The sequence below is a fragment of the Cherax quadricarinatus genome, chromosome 36, assembly GCF_038502225.1.
Source record: "Cherax quadricarinatus isolate ZL_2023a chromosome 36, ASM3850222v1, whole genome shotgun sequence".
Lineage (NCBI taxonomy): Eukaryota > Metazoa > Arthropoda > Malacostraca > Decapoda > Parastacidae > Cherax > Cherax quadricarinatus.
Window position 1 is genome coordinate 7751249 of NC_091327.1, and position 18086 is coordinate 7769334.

Consider the following 18086-nt stretch of genomic DNA (forward strand, 5'->3'; position numbering starts at 1 on the left):
AAAACAAATGATTTTTTCTTTTTCTCAAAAAAGTTGGGGCACTGTGGTTGGTAACGTATGTATACGTTTGGACCATTTACGGGTTAATTATGCAATTATATTTGTGGTTTATAATAATTTTTCATGCCTTCATTTTTCTTTCTCTTTTGGATCATGAAAATGCACTAATTCATTTTAAAACTTTCATTTAAACTGTATTGTTCGTGCATATTTGGAAAGATGTCTGTAAAATGAATGATGGGGATTGTGTTTAATCACCTTTCATTAGAGGAAATAACTAATTAAATTATTTTTATTATCAGTTTAATAAAGAGGACTACATCGGAGATGAATTTCAAGAAAACGTTGTTAAATGAGACATTTTTTAAAATATAGCATGCAAAGCTTTTTGGCCAGAACTATTGTTTATATAAGTTTGATGATGATACAGTTGTACTGTGCTATGTACCTAATGTAATAATATTAATAGGAAGTGGGTAACAGTATAGTCTAATGGTTAGTTATGGTGGAAATTTATGGAGTAGAATATTAGTTATTTGACATGCTTGGGAGCAAGTTATTCCTTGACTAGTGATCATAGCAGACAGCTGATGCTAAGAGTCAAGCTCAAGTGTTGGCTCAACAAGTGTCTGAATGATCCCATCATTACTATCTGCTTGCATATTTGCTTTATTTTCCTCACAATTCATCCATGGTAGTACTGTAGTACCCTACTCTTCTCAACAGATGTTTTTAGTAATTTGAGGTGTCCTAAATGTCAAGTTCCTGCCTGAGGCTCTGCACCTTCTTAAAGAAAATTTGTCAAACTTTATGTTGCATTAAGATTATTATAGTTGTATGAAATATTTAGTAAGATTTGAAGTATCTGACAGCAGTTTGCTTTGCATAGTCTGGAGAGCCTGGTGACCTAACCTTCAGTGCTGGAGAAACTATTCTTGTAGTGAAGAAGGAGGGAGACTGGTGGCATGGAATAATAAATCAGAACTGTGGCATCTTCCCCTCCAATTATGTTGAACAGCTTCCAAATCAGGTATGGGTTTAGCTTGAGAAACTTATATTTTTTGTATTACCTGCACTTGGTGTGTATGAGATACTTTTAAGACATTTTAACCACAATTTTTTTTTTTTTTCGACAAGTCGGCCGTCTCCCACCGAGGCAGGGTGACCCAAAAAGAAAGAAAATCCCCAAAAAGAAAATACTTTCATCAGCATTCAACACTTTCACCTCACTCACACATAATCTGTTTTTGCAGAGGTGCCCAGAATACAACAGTTTAGAAGTATATATGTATAAAAATACACTATATATCCCTCCAAACTGCCGATATCTCAAACCCCTCCTTTAGAGTGCAGGCATTGTACTTCCCATTTCCTGGACTCAAGTCCGGTTATATAAAATAACCAGTTTCCCTGAATCCCTTCATTAAATATTACCCTGCTCACACTCCAACAGATCGTCAGGTCCCAAATACCATTTGTCTCCATTCACTCCTATCTAACACGCTCGCTCATGCTTGCTGGAAGTCCAAACCCCTCGCCCACAACACCTCCTTTACCCCCTCCCTCTAACCTTTTTGAGGACGACCCCTACCTCGCCTTCCTTCCCCTACAGATCTATACGCTCTCCATGTCATTCTACTTTGATTCAATCTCTCTAAATGACCAAACCACCTCAACAAACCCTCTTCAGCCCTCTGACTAATACTTTTACTAACTCCACACCTCCTAATTTCCACACTCCAAATTTTCTGCATTATATTTACACCATACATTGCCCTTAGACAGGACATCTCCACTTCCCCCACCTGCCTCCTCGCTGCAGCATTTACAACCCAAACTTCACACCCATATAAGAGTGTTGGTACTACTATACTTTCATACATTCCCTTCTTTGCCTCCATAGATAACATTTTTTGCCTCCATATATACCTCAATGCACCACTTACCTTTTTCCTTCATCAATTCTATGATTAGCCTCATCCTTCATAAATCCATCCGCTGGCACGTCAACTCCCAAATATCTGAAAACATTCACTTCTTCCATACTCCTCCTCCCCAATTAGATATCCAATTTTTCTTTATCTAAATCATTTGATACTCTCATCACCTTATTCATTTCTATGTTCACTTTCAACTTTCTACCTTTACACACACTCCCAAATTCCTCCACTAACCTTTGCCATTTTTCTTTAGAATCTCCCATAAGCACAGTATCATTAGCAAAAAGTAACTGTGTCACTTCCCATTTTGTATTTAATTCTCCATAATTTAATCCCACTCCTCTCCCGAACACCCTAGCATTTATTTCTTTTACAACCCCATCTATAAATATATTAAACAACCATGGAGGGATATGTTGTGTATCATTATATGTATATGCTTCTAAACTGTTGTATTCTGAGCACCTCTGCAAGAACAGTGATAATGTGTGAGTGTGGTGAAAGAGTTGAATGATGATGAAAGTATTTTCTTTTTGGGGATTTTCTTTCTTTTTTGGGTCACCCTGCCTCGGTGGGAGACGGCCGACTCGTTGAAAAAAAAAAAAAAAACATGGTGACATTACACATCCCTGTCTAAGACCTACTTTTACCGGGAAATAGTCTCACTCTTCTACACACCCTAACCTGAGCCTCACTATCCTCATAAAAACTCTTTGTAACATTTAGTAACTTACCACATATTCCATATACTTGCAACATATGCCACATTGCTTCCCTATCCACTCTATCATATGCCTTTTCTAAATCCATAAATGCAATAAAAACTTCCCTACCTTTATCTAAATACTGCTCACATATATGCTTCAATGTAAACACTTGATCTACACATCCCTTACCCACTCTAAAACCTCTTTGCTCATCTGCAATTCTACATTCTGTCTTACCTCTAATTCTTTCAGTAATAATCCTACCGTACACTTTTCCTGGTATACTCAATAAACTTCTTTCTTTCAACACACCGGCTGCATCCCACCAAGGTGGGGTGGCCCAAAAGGAAAAACGAAAGTTTCTCCTTTTACATTCAGTAATATATACAGGAGAAGGGGTTACTAGCTCCTTGCTCCCGGCATTTTAGTCGCCTCTTACGACATGCATGGCTTACGGAGGAAGAATTCCGTTCCTCTTCCCCATGGAGATGAGAGGAAATAAACAAGAACAAGAACTAGAAAGAAAATAGAAGAACACCCAGAGGGGTATGTATGTATATATTTGCTTGTACATGTATGTGTAGTGTGACCTAAGTATAAGTAGAAGTAGCAAGACGTACCTGAAACCTTGCATGTTCATGAGACAGAAAAATGGATACCAGCAATCCTACCATCATGTAAAACAATTACAGGCTTTCGTTGTACACTCACTTGGTAGGACGGTAGTACCTCCCTGGGCGGTTGCTGGCTACCAGCCTACTACCTAGAACTCAGTAAACTTATTCCTCTATAATTTTTGCAATCTCTTTTGTCTCCCTTCCCTTTATATAAAGGGACTATACATGCTCTCTGCCAAATTTTTATGTTGGCATATTTATAGAGGTAAAAGTGATGATGAATTTGGTAAGGAGTTTACTATGTTACAGTCTGGTGACTTTTGTAATAGTGAAATGTCAGCTGCCATTTGTCTTGTACTTATTATCTCTTAACCCTTTGACTGTTTCAGTCGTATGTATATGTCTTACGAATCAATGTGTTTGACATATATATACTCAAAAATTCTAGTGGCTTCAAATCAAGCGAGAGAAAGCTGGTAGGCCCACATGTGAGAGAATGAGTCTGTGTGGTCAGTGTGTGTAGTATAAAAAAAACTCCTGCAGCAAGCAGTGCATAATGAGAAAAAAAAAACTCCATCCTTGTTTTTGGATTAAAACGCCAACTTTGAGGTGTATTTTCGTATATTTTTTATGGTTATATTCTCATTTTCATAGTCACACTTGATAGAATGGAAAACATATTATAGAAATTGAGGTGATTTTGATTGGTTTTACTATGAAAAGGACCTTGAAATGGAGCTCAAAGTAGGGGAAATGTTTTATTTTTGCCGATGTTTAAGAGTAAACAAATGACATCATTGTCCAATAAATGTCCAACTAGCCATTCTGATATGCAGTCATGAATGGGTTGGCATTATTTATACAATTATTACAATATTGCAGTAGTCTGCATAACAGTAAATCTTCTATGTTTTTGTTTGAATAAAAATTCAAAATAGAAAGCAAGAGTAATATCAGAGGGGCCTGGAGATGTGTCTGATGAACAAAGAAAATGTTGTTTTAGAGCCAGGAATGTCTGCATTGTTCATTCTGGACCCTATTTTGAAATTGGCATATTTTTTTTAATTTACGTGAAATTGGTCAAATTGCCAGTTTCTGACCACTTTATTGGGTATCAAAATGGTATACAATACTGACCTGTTGGCATTGTATACCATTTTGATATTCACCCTGTCAGACACTGCAACACAATGGCATCTTGGTACAGAAAACACCTTGGACAACTTTTTCAAGTGAGAATTGTTTGATCTGAGAGGGACATGACCTATCAGTGGCTGCACTCTCACTACTACTACTCTTCACCTCTCCTTCTGACAATATTTAAGTCTTCGCACTATCGCTTGATCTTCAGATAGTTCCAGACTATGGAACTGAACTTCTCCAGGCTAAGGGACTGACAACCTCAAATCTACGACTTCAAAGGTGATGGACTGATTACATTGTCTTCACATCTCTACTGTTCCAGCCTACTTTCTGTACACAACTGAAGAAGCCTACTGTGTAGGTGAAACGTTTTGGAATAAAGTTGCCTAACTGTTGCCTATGTGTCTTACCTACCAACCCACTTTATTGGGTAGTTGAAATTGGTAAATGGGCAGTTTCTTGTACTGACTCAATAGAGCAAATGGAGTTCTAAAGAAATAGCTATGAGTTTGGTCGACTGGAACAATGGAATTAGACGAAAATAGGGCTTAAAGTGGGCAAAATCGCTGATTCGTAAATATCGTCGAGGTCACTAACTTCACGAGAGCGTAATTCCGTTAGTTTTCCATCAAATTGCGTACTTTTGGTGTCTTTTTTTTTTTTTTTTTTTCAAATATTTTGCGACACCAGGAGACACCTCAAGATTTGGGGTTGCGACAGTCAAAGGGTTAATAGTAGGTAGAGTAAACTTTTATAATTCTGTGAATGACTGACTATTATTATTATTGTCACGGTTTATTCCTGGAGAATCATTAACCCTTTGAGGGTTTTGGTCGTACTAGTACGTCTTACGCATAGGAGTTTTTGACGTACTAGTGCGCATAAATTCTAGCGGCCTCAAATCTCGCGCGAAAAGGCTGGTAGGCCTAGGTGTGAGAGAATGGGTCTGCGTGGTCGGTGTGCGCGGTAGAAAAAAAATCTGGGACCCAGTGGTGCATTGTTGGAATGCCCTCTTAGTAAACAATGTCCACCATGCCTCGCGGTAAGAAGGTCCTCACTCCTCGGCGAATTGGGACACTTTTGTTCCTCAGTGACAGTTCTAATAGTGATGGAAGTGCCAGTGAAGATGAGTTTCGTGGTTTTAGTGAGGTTTTGACCGAAACTAATGACCATAATATCGGTAATAGTGAGGAAAACCCAGACGACCCTCAGCCTTCCACCTCTGGTGCTGGGCCCTCTTGTTCACGTTCAGTTGTTCCAGAACCCAAGAGGAAACTTCTATTTTCCCAAATCCCAGACTCAGATGAGAGCATGGGTGATGATAGTGATAGTGAATATGAACTACAAGCTCTTCAAACTAGTTCCAGTAGTGATAGTGAAGTGCAATATTCCCCAGTGAAGCGTCAGTATATACGACGATATATGCGCTCTGGTAGTGTGCCATATGTTATACCAAGGGGAAGGAGTGTATCTCGGAGTACATCCCGTGGCTGTACAACAGGAACAGACAGTGAAAATGACGAAGATACTGTTGCAATTGTGATGGAAAATGTGCGTGGTGGTAGTGGTGCCGGCGGTGAGGCACCAGCAGTGGGCCATGCTGCCACCCACGCTGCCACCCACGCCGCTGCCTCAGCTGATCTAGAACAAAGGCCACCATCCCCCACTCACCCACCACACCAGCCTCCACAACCACAACCACCTGTCATTGTCCAGTACCCACCAGTAGACCGCAGCTGGGATTGGCAGGAAGCTGTCAATTTTGTTCCAAATCCCCACCAGTTTGATGACAGCCAAAGTGGAATACAGCCATCTTGTGCACTTGGGAACAATGCCACTGAACTGGAATGTTTCGAGTTATTCTTTGACGAACCACTGATGAAAAGTATTGTCATGGAAAGCAACACATACTACGAGTACACCATGGCAAACACATTACTTTCACCAAAATCACGTCTACACCAGTGGAAGGAGGCAACTGTGGCAGAGATGTATCTTTTCTTTGCCACAATAATGCTTATGCCACATGTGTATAAGCACAAAGTGAAATCATACTGGTCAACAGACCCCCTGATTGCAACACCGGGTTTCAGTGATATAATGCCAGTGAATTGATTTGTGCTAATGTTACGTATGCTTCACTTCTCAGATAAAACCAGGCCTGACAGAACTGACAGGTTATATAAGATTAGGAATGTGTTTGTGTATCTGAAACAGAAATTCAGTACGCATTTTTATCCCTTCAGGAAGCTTGTAATTGACGAGTCTTTGATTCTGTTCAAAGGAAGACTCTCTTTCAAGCAGTACATACCAAGGAAGAGGAAACGCTTTGGTATAAAGTTGTTTGTGCTTTGTGATTGTTACAGTGGTCTGGTATTGGATATTATTGTGTACACTGGAAGTTATACATTGCAAAATACCAGGAAGTTATTGGGCATCTCAGGTGATGTGGTTCGAACAATGATAGAACCATACCTTGGTAAGGGGCATATATTATATACAGATAACTGGTACACAAGCCCCTCACTCAGTGATTTTTTGCGAGTGAACATGACAGATGTGTGTGGCACAGTGCGTGCAAATCGGAAACATATGCCCAGGTTTGACGCTGGCACTCGTAGAGTTGAGGTGCAGGCGTTTGCTGCCAATGACATCATGGAATTTCGGTGGCATGACAAACGAGATGTCACACTGTTGTCATCAATTCACCCTAATGAAATGGCAGACAGTGGCAGGCAGCATAGAGAGAGAAATGAACGCATTCTAAAACCTGCAGCTGTGATTGATTACACCTTCAACATGCATTCAGTGGACAAATGTGACATGCAGATTGGGTTTGCTGATTGTGTTCGCAAGAGTTAAAAGTGGTACGTCAAACTGTTTTTCCATCTTCTGGACATTTCCATGCTCAATGCTTACAATATGTATAAGATGAGCACCAGAAACAAACCACAGTACGGCGAATTCTGTTTGTCTGTCATCAGACAAATAGTATTCAAGTACCAAGGAACAGCACCTGCAATTGACCGCCCACCAAATTATCAACAACTACCTGCTCGTCTGAAGCATGGTGATCACTTCCTGGTAAAACTGCCTGCTACTGCTTTGAAGAAAAAGGCTCAGAAGAGGTGTTACGTCTGTGCACATACAAAAAACACACACAACAATGCAGAGACACTCGTTTTATGTGTGAGGAGTGCAAAACTCCACTGTGCATGACACCATGTTTCAAAGAGTTCCACAGGCTTCAGAACGTCTAGAAACATTCCCTGTGACTGTATATGTGTATATAAAATATAGAAAAATATTAATAAACAACATTTCATATCGTTTGTTTGTGTAAATATTTTCTGTAAACAAAATAATAACAGTGTTTACGCCCTTATTGTGTAGTATTGAAAAAGAAATAACTTACAAAATACTGATCATGTTGGCCTCAGAGGCCATAAAAGTTACTCAGAAAAAGAAAAATTGAAAAATAATTGAAAATAGTATATGAAAAAGTAAATAGAAAAATACCGGGTGATGGCAGTCGGCGATGTTACCATATGTTGTTCAATTTTGGCAAATTTCACGCCTCCATATCTCGGTAAGTATTGACGTTAAAATTTTTTTGTTTAGCCTATAATGTTTAGAAAAAAAAACTCTATTTTTTCATGAGAAAAAATAAATTTTTTTTTTTTTTTTTGAAATTTGGCCGACCCTGAGAACGAGTTTCGGAGAGGGCCTGTCGACCCTCAAAGGGTTAAAGCAATAGTTGTCATAATACACAAAGATATTCTTAAACACTATTCATCAGTCCTCACCAAAGTAATAAAGAAAGCCAAACAACTATACTACTCCAGTAGATTCACTGACACAAGAGGAGATATAAAATAGACCTGGAAAACACTCTCTCAGATTCTAGGGACCCACAAACTGAAAAAACCAAGAATATTGTCCTAACTAAACCTAATGAAACACCACTGCAACCCACTGACACAGCTAACAAGATAAACGACTTCTTCTCAACCATAGGTTCTAATCTCGCCAATAAAATCCCACGTTCCAATGCCCATGCCGGGGACTACCTAGATGGGAATTTCCCAAATTCCTTCTATCTTGCTCCAACTGAGCCCACGGAAGTCACCGAGATTATAAAGTCACTTAAAAATAACTCAGGGAATCTGTCTCATGTCCCACCATTATTGTACAAGAGAGTGGCCCATGTCCTCTCGCATATTATCTCATTACTTTTTAACAAGTCAGTAGAAACTAGCACCATCCCGAAATTACTCAAGACGGCAAGGGTTACACCAATACATAAAGGTGGTGACCATACAGATTTAAACAACTATAGGCCAATATCAAACTTACCATTGCTATCCAAAATCTTTGAGAAACTCGTGCACAGGAGACCGTATTCATTTATAATGCCACAAAACATACTCAGCCCCTGCCAATTTGGATTCAGGAAAAATAAAAGCACTAACGATGCAATCATAAAAATGCTAGATCTGCTTTACACAGCATTGGAAAATAAGGAATATCCACTAGGAATTTTTATTGACCTAAGAAAAGCTTTTGACACAGTAGACCACGGCATCCTACTCCACAAACTTGACCATTATGGTATAAGAGGCCATGCGCTTGCATATTTCAAGTCTTACCTTACTAATAGGTATCAGTATGTCACCATTAAAGACACAACATAAACAACACAGCCACTTGATACTGGAGTTCCGCAGGGAAGTGTCCTTGGTCCCCTGATCTTCCAAATGTATCTCGACACCTGAACCCCATTCTCTTTGCTGACGACACGACTTATGTCATCTCTCACCCTAATCTTGCCACCCTCAACACCATTGTTAATGAGGAGCTGATCAAAATATCGACTTGGATGACAGCCAATAAACTTATGCTTAACATTGACAAAACCTACTACATTATGTTTGATAGCAGAGCAGGAGATGCGCAAATTAACATTAAGATCGACAACACTCTAATTGCCAGGCATAATGAGGGCAAATTCCTAGGCCTATACCTCAACAACAACCTGAACTTCAGCACCCATATCCAACACATAACCAGAAAAGTATCCAAAACGGTTGGGATCCTCTCCAAGATATGATACTACGTGCCGCAAACTGCCCTTCTCACACTATACCATTCACTTATATATCCATACCTCACCTATGCTATCTGTGCTTGGGGTTTAACTGCAGCAACACACCTAAAGCCAATAATAACCCAACAAAAAGCCGCAGTAAGAATAATCACTAAATCCCATCCCTGGCAACACACCCCCCCACTCTTCATAGATCTAAACTTACTCCCTGTTCAGTACATCCACACTTACTACTGTGCAATCTACATCTACAGGACCTTAAATTCCAATATTAACCTTAACCTTAAACGCTTTCTTGATAGTTGTGACAGAACCCACAGGCACAACACCAGACACAAACATCTCTATGACATTCCCCGTGTCCGACTAAACCTTTACAAAAATTCAATGTATGTCAAAGGCCCTAAAATCTGGAACACCCTACCTGAAAATTCCAAAACTGCAGACACATTCATCACCTTCAAAACTACCATCAGAAAACATCTTATCTCCCTGATACACCCTGTCAACTAATAATACGAATACCACCTGGTGGTTCACACTTACACTCACCCATTTGACCATAAACAGAAATATCAATCTTAATCTCAAAATAATGAATCTTAACTAGTCATAAGTTGGCCTGTGATACTCCAATACTGAAACTATGTATAGTGCCAAAACAAAAGCATTCACATTGCTAAACTCACAACTAGTATTTAGTCACTTAGCCATAATACCAACTTACCTCATAATTTTGTAATATTTTAAACTTAAGGTTTAATATAAGTCTGCCCGAAATGCCTAGCCATGCTAGGTGTTCTAGTGGTACACTCTGTAATTATTATTTTACTACATGTAAACCACACAATAACCAAATTCTGTAAACTCAGCATTGTAATCCTTATAGAGAATAAACTTTGAATTTGAATTTGAATATGGTTTGGGGGGGGGGGGAATAGAAGGTAACCAGGTTTGATTGAACGACTAGGAGGGCTGATGCAATATCTTAGATCCGAGCTTAACTACAAACTGGGCAATATGTTTGTATTACCCAGTTTGTAGTTAAGTGGGACATAGATAAAGCAGATTTAGTGTTTGCAGGTATTATCTGAAGCATGATGAAGAGATGTTTGAGGCAGGAATACTGCATATTACTATATGATGAAAACAACTTTCAAAATTTTAGATGCATGTTAATGTATATACGCCTACCATCCGACTTATGACCTGCTCGACTTACCACTCGACTTACTACCGTGTTTTTTATGCCAAATTTCTGGGAAATAAACAACTACAGTGAACCCTCGACATTCGATACTAATCCGTTCCTGAGAGCTATCGAATGTCGAAAATATCGAAAGTTGAATTAATTTTCCCCATAAGAAATAATGGAAATCAAATTAATCCGTGCAAGACACCCAAAAGTATGAAAAAAAAAATTTTTATCACATGAAATATTAAGTTTAATGCAATAGAATAATTACAATAACAACAATAACAATAGAATAATAATAGAATAATTGACACTTACCTTTAATGAAGATCTGGTGATGATTGATGGGATGGGAGGAGGGGAGAGTGTCGAAGTTGTTACTGTTTAGCAGGGGAATCCCCTTCCATTAGGACTTGAGGTAGCAAGTCCTTTTCCAGGGTTACTTCCCTTCTTCTTTTAATGCCACTAGGACCAGCTTGAGAGTCACTTGACCTCTGTCGCCGTTCCTTTAAGATTTGTCTAAAATGGGCCATAACATTGTCATTGTAATAGTCACCAGCATGGCTTGCAATAGCTGTGTTAGGGTGATTTTCATCCACAAAGGTTTGCAGTTCAACCCACTTTGCACACATTTCCTTAATTTTTGAAGTAGGCACAATGGAGTCCACAACTGGCATAGGGTTCTCAGGGTTACCCCCAAACCCTTCAAAATCTTTCTTAATTTCCATACTAATTCTCACGTTTCTTACCACAGGGTTGGCACTAGAAGCTTTCTTGGGGCCCATGGTGACTTATTTTGCAGAAACAAGCACCAAAAACAGTGATGATATGGATAATATGGAATGTACCGAATGTATCCTTAGATGCGCGCACACTGGCTGGCTTGTAAACACTGGCACACATGGGGCAGTTCACGCTACACAGGGACACGTCTCGTACGAATCGTATCGAATGTCGGGTTTTCCATCGAATGTCGAGGTGAAATTTTTGCGTTAAAATGCATTGAATGTCGGATTTATCGAATGTCGATGCCATCAAATGTCGGGGGTCCACTGTATTTGTGTTGTTCACAGTGTTTATCCATATGGTACAGGGTACCATACAGTACAGGACACCATATGGTACAGATACAGGGATAACTATGGAAATAAGTCATGCTGACTTTTTTGGGTTATCCTAGGATTTTATGCATATGCTGCTATGTATGATAATCTATGTATGTAATTGTATTTCTGTACACCTGAATAAACTTACTCAAGTGCATGTGGCATCATAAGTAAGTTTAGTTATACACAAATAAAGTTACATAGAATATCATACTTAGCAGCATATGTTTGGAGAACCTAGGATAACCCAAAAAAGTCAGACAGACTTATTTCCATTAGGGTCCCTGTACCCTGTACCATATGGCATTATGTACCATATGGTACAATGTGCTATATGGTACATTGTACCATATGGTACCACTCTACCATACAATACCATTGTACCATATGATACCATTGTATGACATGGTACCATTGTACCATATGGTACCATTGTACCACATGGCACAATGGTACCATATGGTTCAAAACCATAGAATTCGTCTTCAGCTCCACTTCCATCAGTCTTAGAACTGTAAGTTGTGAAGAGGAGAGTCAGAATTCGCCCGGAGAGTGAGTGGGGAGTGAGAGCTTCCTTGCGTTCCCACAATGCCATGCGTGCGTCCAGATTTTTTCTATGGTGTGCACACTGACCACCCAGACCCATTCTCTCAGATGTAGGCCTACCAGCCTTCTCGCACTAAATTTGACACCGCTAGAATTTTGGCATAGATCTACGGTTTGGACCCTGAACGTAAAGCCGTTGATCTACAGGACAGACCCTGAAAGGGTTAAAAGAATAGGTGTTCTTAAGAAGATTCTTTGTGGTTGTTCACTGTAGTGTATTCTCTGCTAGAAATTCTCATTGTGCAGGTGAATTACTGAACCTGTACACACCCTAGTACTGTACTACAGTAAGGAAGGTGAACATAAAAGTTAAAATTAGTATATGTACATACTTGGGAATCAGTTAGCTTGTATCTAGCTACACAACACTTAAAATATTCTTATTATGACATTATTAACCCTTCAAGGGTTGAAACCGCCGATCCTTAATCCTTTCAGGTTCGGTGCCGTAGTGCTATGGCTTTGAGTTCAGGGTCCAAACCGTAGATCTATGCCATGAGTTCAGCTCACTCTGATAAGCTGTGAGTGGTAAATTTGGGCCTAGATATGAGAGAATACATCTATGTGGTATGTGTGCACCACATAAAACAAATTCTGCAGCACACAGTGCATAATGAGAGAAAAAATCTGAGACTGTAATTTTCGATTAAAACAGCGACATTGCAGTTTTTTTTTTTTTGTATGTTTTTTATAGTTGTATTTGTGATTTCTTGGTCTCATTTGATAGAATGGAAGATATATTACAGAAATAGAGATGATTTTGATTGGTTTTAGTACTGCAAATGGCTTGAAACTGAGCTCAAAGAAGTGAAAATGTTAAATTTTTGCCAATGTTTAAGAGTAAACAGGTCTAATACACATCAGCTGGTGGGTCTAATATATGTTTACAAATGTGGTGATATTATTTATACAATTATTACAATATTGCATAACAGTAAATCTTCTGTTTTTTTGGTTTGAGTGAAAATTCATTATGCGAATAAAAAATCAAAGTGGAATTCATTTGTAAAGCCTGAAAACATAACTAATGAACAGAGGAAATGTTAGTTTAGCGCCAGGAATGCCTGCATTGTTTATTCTAGACCCTATATTGAAATTGGAGTTTTTTGAACTTTGCATTAAATTAGCCAAATTACCAATTTCCAATTAGTTTTTTTTTTTGTAGTTGAAAAAGTTGACTTGGTGATTTCTTGTGCTCAATCGATATAATAGAAATAATACTAGGAAAATAGCTGAGAATTTGGTTGACTGGAATAATGTAATTGGCCTAAAATGGGAGTCAAAGTCAGCAAAAATCATCGCTGCATAAATATCGCTGACACATCAAAATTTGCGAGAGCATAATTTCGTCAATTTTCCATCAAATTTCTTAATTTTTGTTTTATTACCTCCAGAAAAAGATTCTCTACCATAAATAAATAGATAAATGACTTCTTCTCAACCATAGAATCTAATCTCGCCAGTAAAATCTCAAGTACCAACGCCTGTGCCAGTGATTACTTAGATGGGAATTTCCCAAATTCTCCTATCTTGCACCTACTGAGCCCACTGAAGTCACCACGATTATTAAGTCACTTGAAAATAATTCATGGAATGTTTCACATCCCACCATTATTATACAAGCAAGCAGCTCATGTCCTTTCACATGCCATTTCATTACCTTTTAACCCTTTCAAGGTTGAGAGGCCCTCTCCTAAACTTGTTCTCAGGGTTGAAAATTTTTCGGTAAAAAAAAAAATTTTCTTATAAAAAGATAGAGAAAATTTTCCCGATCATAATGACACCAAAAATATGAAATTTGATGGAAAACTTATGGAATTATGCTCTCACAAAGTTAGCGGTCTCGACAGTGTTTACGCATCTGTGATTTCGCCCACTTTCAGCTCTATTTTTGGCCAGTTCCATGTACTAGTCGACAAAAATCATAAATATTGTGCTAGAACTCCATTTTTTTATTGAATGAGTACAAGAAGCCACCCATTTACCAATTTCAACTGTCCAATAAAGTGGTCAGAAATTAGCAATTTTGCCAATTTCACACAAATTTCAAAACATGCCAATTTCCAAACAGGGTCCAGAATAAACAAAACAGACATTCCTGGCACTAAAATAACATTTTCACTGTTCATTACTCATGTCCCCAGGCCCCTTTTACATTTCTTTTGCTTTCCACTTTGAATTTTTATTCTCACAAAAAATAGAAGATTTACTGTTATGCAGATTACTGCATTAGTGTAGAAATGGTATAACTAGTATCATCACACTTGTGAAAGAATATTAGACTCACCAGTTGACGTGTATTGGACGCGTGGCATGATTTGTTTGCTTTTGAACTTTGGCAAAAATCGAACATTTCTTCTACTTTGAGCTAAATTTCAAGGTACTTTTCATTGCGAAACCAGTCAAAATCATTTCAATTTCTGTAATATGTCTTCCATTCTATAAAATAAGACCTGGAAAACTAGAATACAGTCATGAATACCATACGAAAATACAGTGCAAATTCGCTGTTTTATGCCTAAAACACGTTCAAAGTTTTTTTTCTCATTGCACATTGTGTTGCAGGATTTTTTTATACAGTGCACACTGACTGCATAGACCCATTCTTTCATATGTAGGCCTACCAGCTTTCTCTTGCTGGATTTGAAGGCGCTAGAATTTAAGCGTACTAGTACGTCAATAACCCTGGTGCATAAGCCGTACTAGTACATCAGAAACCCTGAAAGGGTTAACAAGTCACTGGAAACTAGCACTTTACCAACACTACTTGAGACAGCAAGGGTTACACCAATATTCAAAGGTGGTGACCCCCACAGATGTAAACAACTATAGGCCAATATCAAACTTACCATTGCCATCCAAAATCTTTGAGAAACTCATGCACAAGAGATTATATTCGTTTATAACAGCACAAAGCATCCTCAACCCCTGCCAATTTGGCTTCAGAAAAAATGAAAGCACAAACGATGCATTTGTAAAAATGCTAGATCTGCTTTACACAGCACTGGAAAATATGGATTATCTCTTAGGACTTTTTATTGACCTTAGAAAAGCTTTTGACACAGTAGACCACGGCATCCTACTCCACAAACTTGACCATTATGGTATAAGAGGTCATGCACTTGCATATTTCAAATCCTACCTTACTAATAGGTATCAGTACGTCACCTTATTAAAGACACAACCTCATCAACACAGCCACTTGATACTGGAGTAGCACACGGAAGTGTCCTTGGTCCCCTGCTCTTCCTCTTATATTTCAGTGATCTGCCCAGCGTATCATAACACCTGAAACCCATTCTCTTTGCTAACGACGCGACTTATATCATCTCCCACCCAGATCTTGCCACAGTCAACACTATAGTTAACGAGGAGCTACTAAAAATATCTACTTGGATGATAGACGATAAACTTACACTTAACACTGACAAAACCTTCTATATTATGTTTGGTAACAGAGCAGGTGGTGCACGACTTAACATTAAGATCGACAACACTCTTATTGCCAAACATAATGAGGGCAAATTCCTAGGCCTGCACCTTGACAGCAACCTGAATTTCAGCACCCATATCCAACACAAAAACGTATCCAAAACGGTTGGGATCCTCTCTAAGATATGTTACTACGTGCCACAGTCAGCCCTTCTCATACTATACTGTTCACTCATCTATCCCTACCTCACCTATGCTATTTGTGCTTGGGGATCAACTGCAGCAACACACCTAAAGCCAATAATAACCCAACAAAAAGCTGCAATAAGAATAATCATGCAGTCCAATCCCAGGCAAACCCCCCCCTTCAAAGATCGAAACTTACTCACTGTACAGAACATCCACACATACTACTGTGCAGCCTACACTTACAGAACCTTAAATTCCAATATTAACCATGACCTAAAACACTTTCTTGATAGTTGTGACAGGACCCACATGCATAACACCAGGCACAAAAATCTCTATGACATTCCCCGTGTCCAGCTAAACCTATACAAAAATTCACTGTAAATAAAAGGATTTAAAATCTGGAAACCCTACTTGAAAACTAGAACTGCAGAGGCAGTGGTCACTTTCAAAACTACCGTTAGAAAAAATCTTAATAAATTAGACACACATGCAACACTTGGGTATCTTTATTGAGGAAACGTTTTGCTACACAGTGGCTTCATCAGTCCATGCAAAGGAGAATGGTGAAGAACAGGAGGAGTTTGAAGTAATCAGTCCCTTAGCCTTGAGTCGATGTAGTCAGTCCATCAATCTTGAAAAGAATACAGCATTTGTGCGAAGAAGTAGCTTATATACTGTAGGCAGGAGAGGTGCAGCAGTCGTAGGTGGTATCACATTTGTCCAATGTGGAAGTAGGTCATGCCCAAGGGTTACGCAAGTGAGGAATTCCCTGTATTAAGACCCCCAAGATGTTGCTGTGTCAGACAGGAATGTAGATGAAGGGTTCAGAGAACCCTTCCTCTACATCTTGGGGTCTTAATACAGGGAATTCTTCACTTGCTTAACCCTTAGACATGACCTACTTCTACATTGGTCGTATGTGATACCTCCTACAACTGCTGCACCTCTCCTACCTATGGTATATAAGCTGCTTCTTCGCACATATGCAGTATCTTTTCAAGATTGACCGACTGACTACATCGGCTCAAGGCTGAGGGACTGATTGCCTCAAACTCTTCCTGTTCTTCACTATTCTCCTTTGTATGGACTGATGAAGCCACTGTGTGGTAAAACGTTTCCTCAATAAAGATTCCCAAGTGTTGCATATGTGTCTAGTTTATCAACTTGTCGGTTCTCTGAACCATTCATCTATAAAGCATCTTATCTCCCTGACACACTCCACCATCATCTAACTACATGAAAACCACCTATTCCCTTGTATCATACGCACACATAAAACAACTTAGATCTCCTCTCGATATCTGTGATTCCCCACACTTCACACTTACACTCGCCCAATTGAATATTAACATTGAAATACGTAATAAAACTATTACCTAATGAATCTAAAACTAGTCATAAGTTTGCCTGTGATACTCTAATATAGGAGCTTCAATAGAAACTATGTATCGTACCAAGACAAAACCATTCACATTGCTAAATTTACGAACTGTAATGCAGTTACTTAGACTTAATATCAACATGCTCCATAAACTGTACCAATATAGAGTATTGAATTAATCTTAGTCTGCTGGAAATGCCTAGTCATGCTAGGTGTGATAGTGGCCCTCTCTGTAATTAGTATTTTATAATATGTGAACCACACAATATCCTGTAAAATGTAAACCCTGCATTGTAATCTTTATAGAGAACAAACTTGATTGATTGATTGAAGTGGGACATCTCAGGATTCCTTATGGCTACTGACTGTATCCTAAATGCCTTCTGGAGGGTTTTGGGTCCATGGTCCACCTTTTTGTTCTTGAGAGAGTAGTTTTTGGACATTTTTGGCTATTGACGAATTAACATGGGGGAAGTTGCTAATATGAGAGAGCTGTAGAAATCATTGGATTACACAAGTAAAGTCATTAAAGGAGACAACAGAGACCAGTCATGTGTGTATGCTTCTGGTGAGGACCTGCTGGTATCTGTTCATTGAAGAAAGTGTTTATAATGTGAGGACCTGCTTGTGTTGGTTCCCTGAAGACAGTGGTCATGATGT

General features: G+C 38.8%; 1 protein-coding gene across 5 annotated transcripts in view; it reads left to right on the plus strand.

Annotated features, from left to right (window-relative positions):
• Positions 1-869: 869 nt before the first annotated feature.
• The window catches only part of LOC128691434 (intersectin-1), a 203797-nt gene continuing 186580 nt past the window's right edge, over positions 870-18086 (plus strand). For all 5 annotated transcript variants that reach the window (XM_070091691.1, XM_070091692.1, XM_070091693.1 and 2 more), the window contains exon 1: positions 870-1030. The gene's annotated coding sequence lies outside the window, so the exon portion shown is untranslated. The remainder of the gene's footprint in view (positions 1031-18086) is intronic.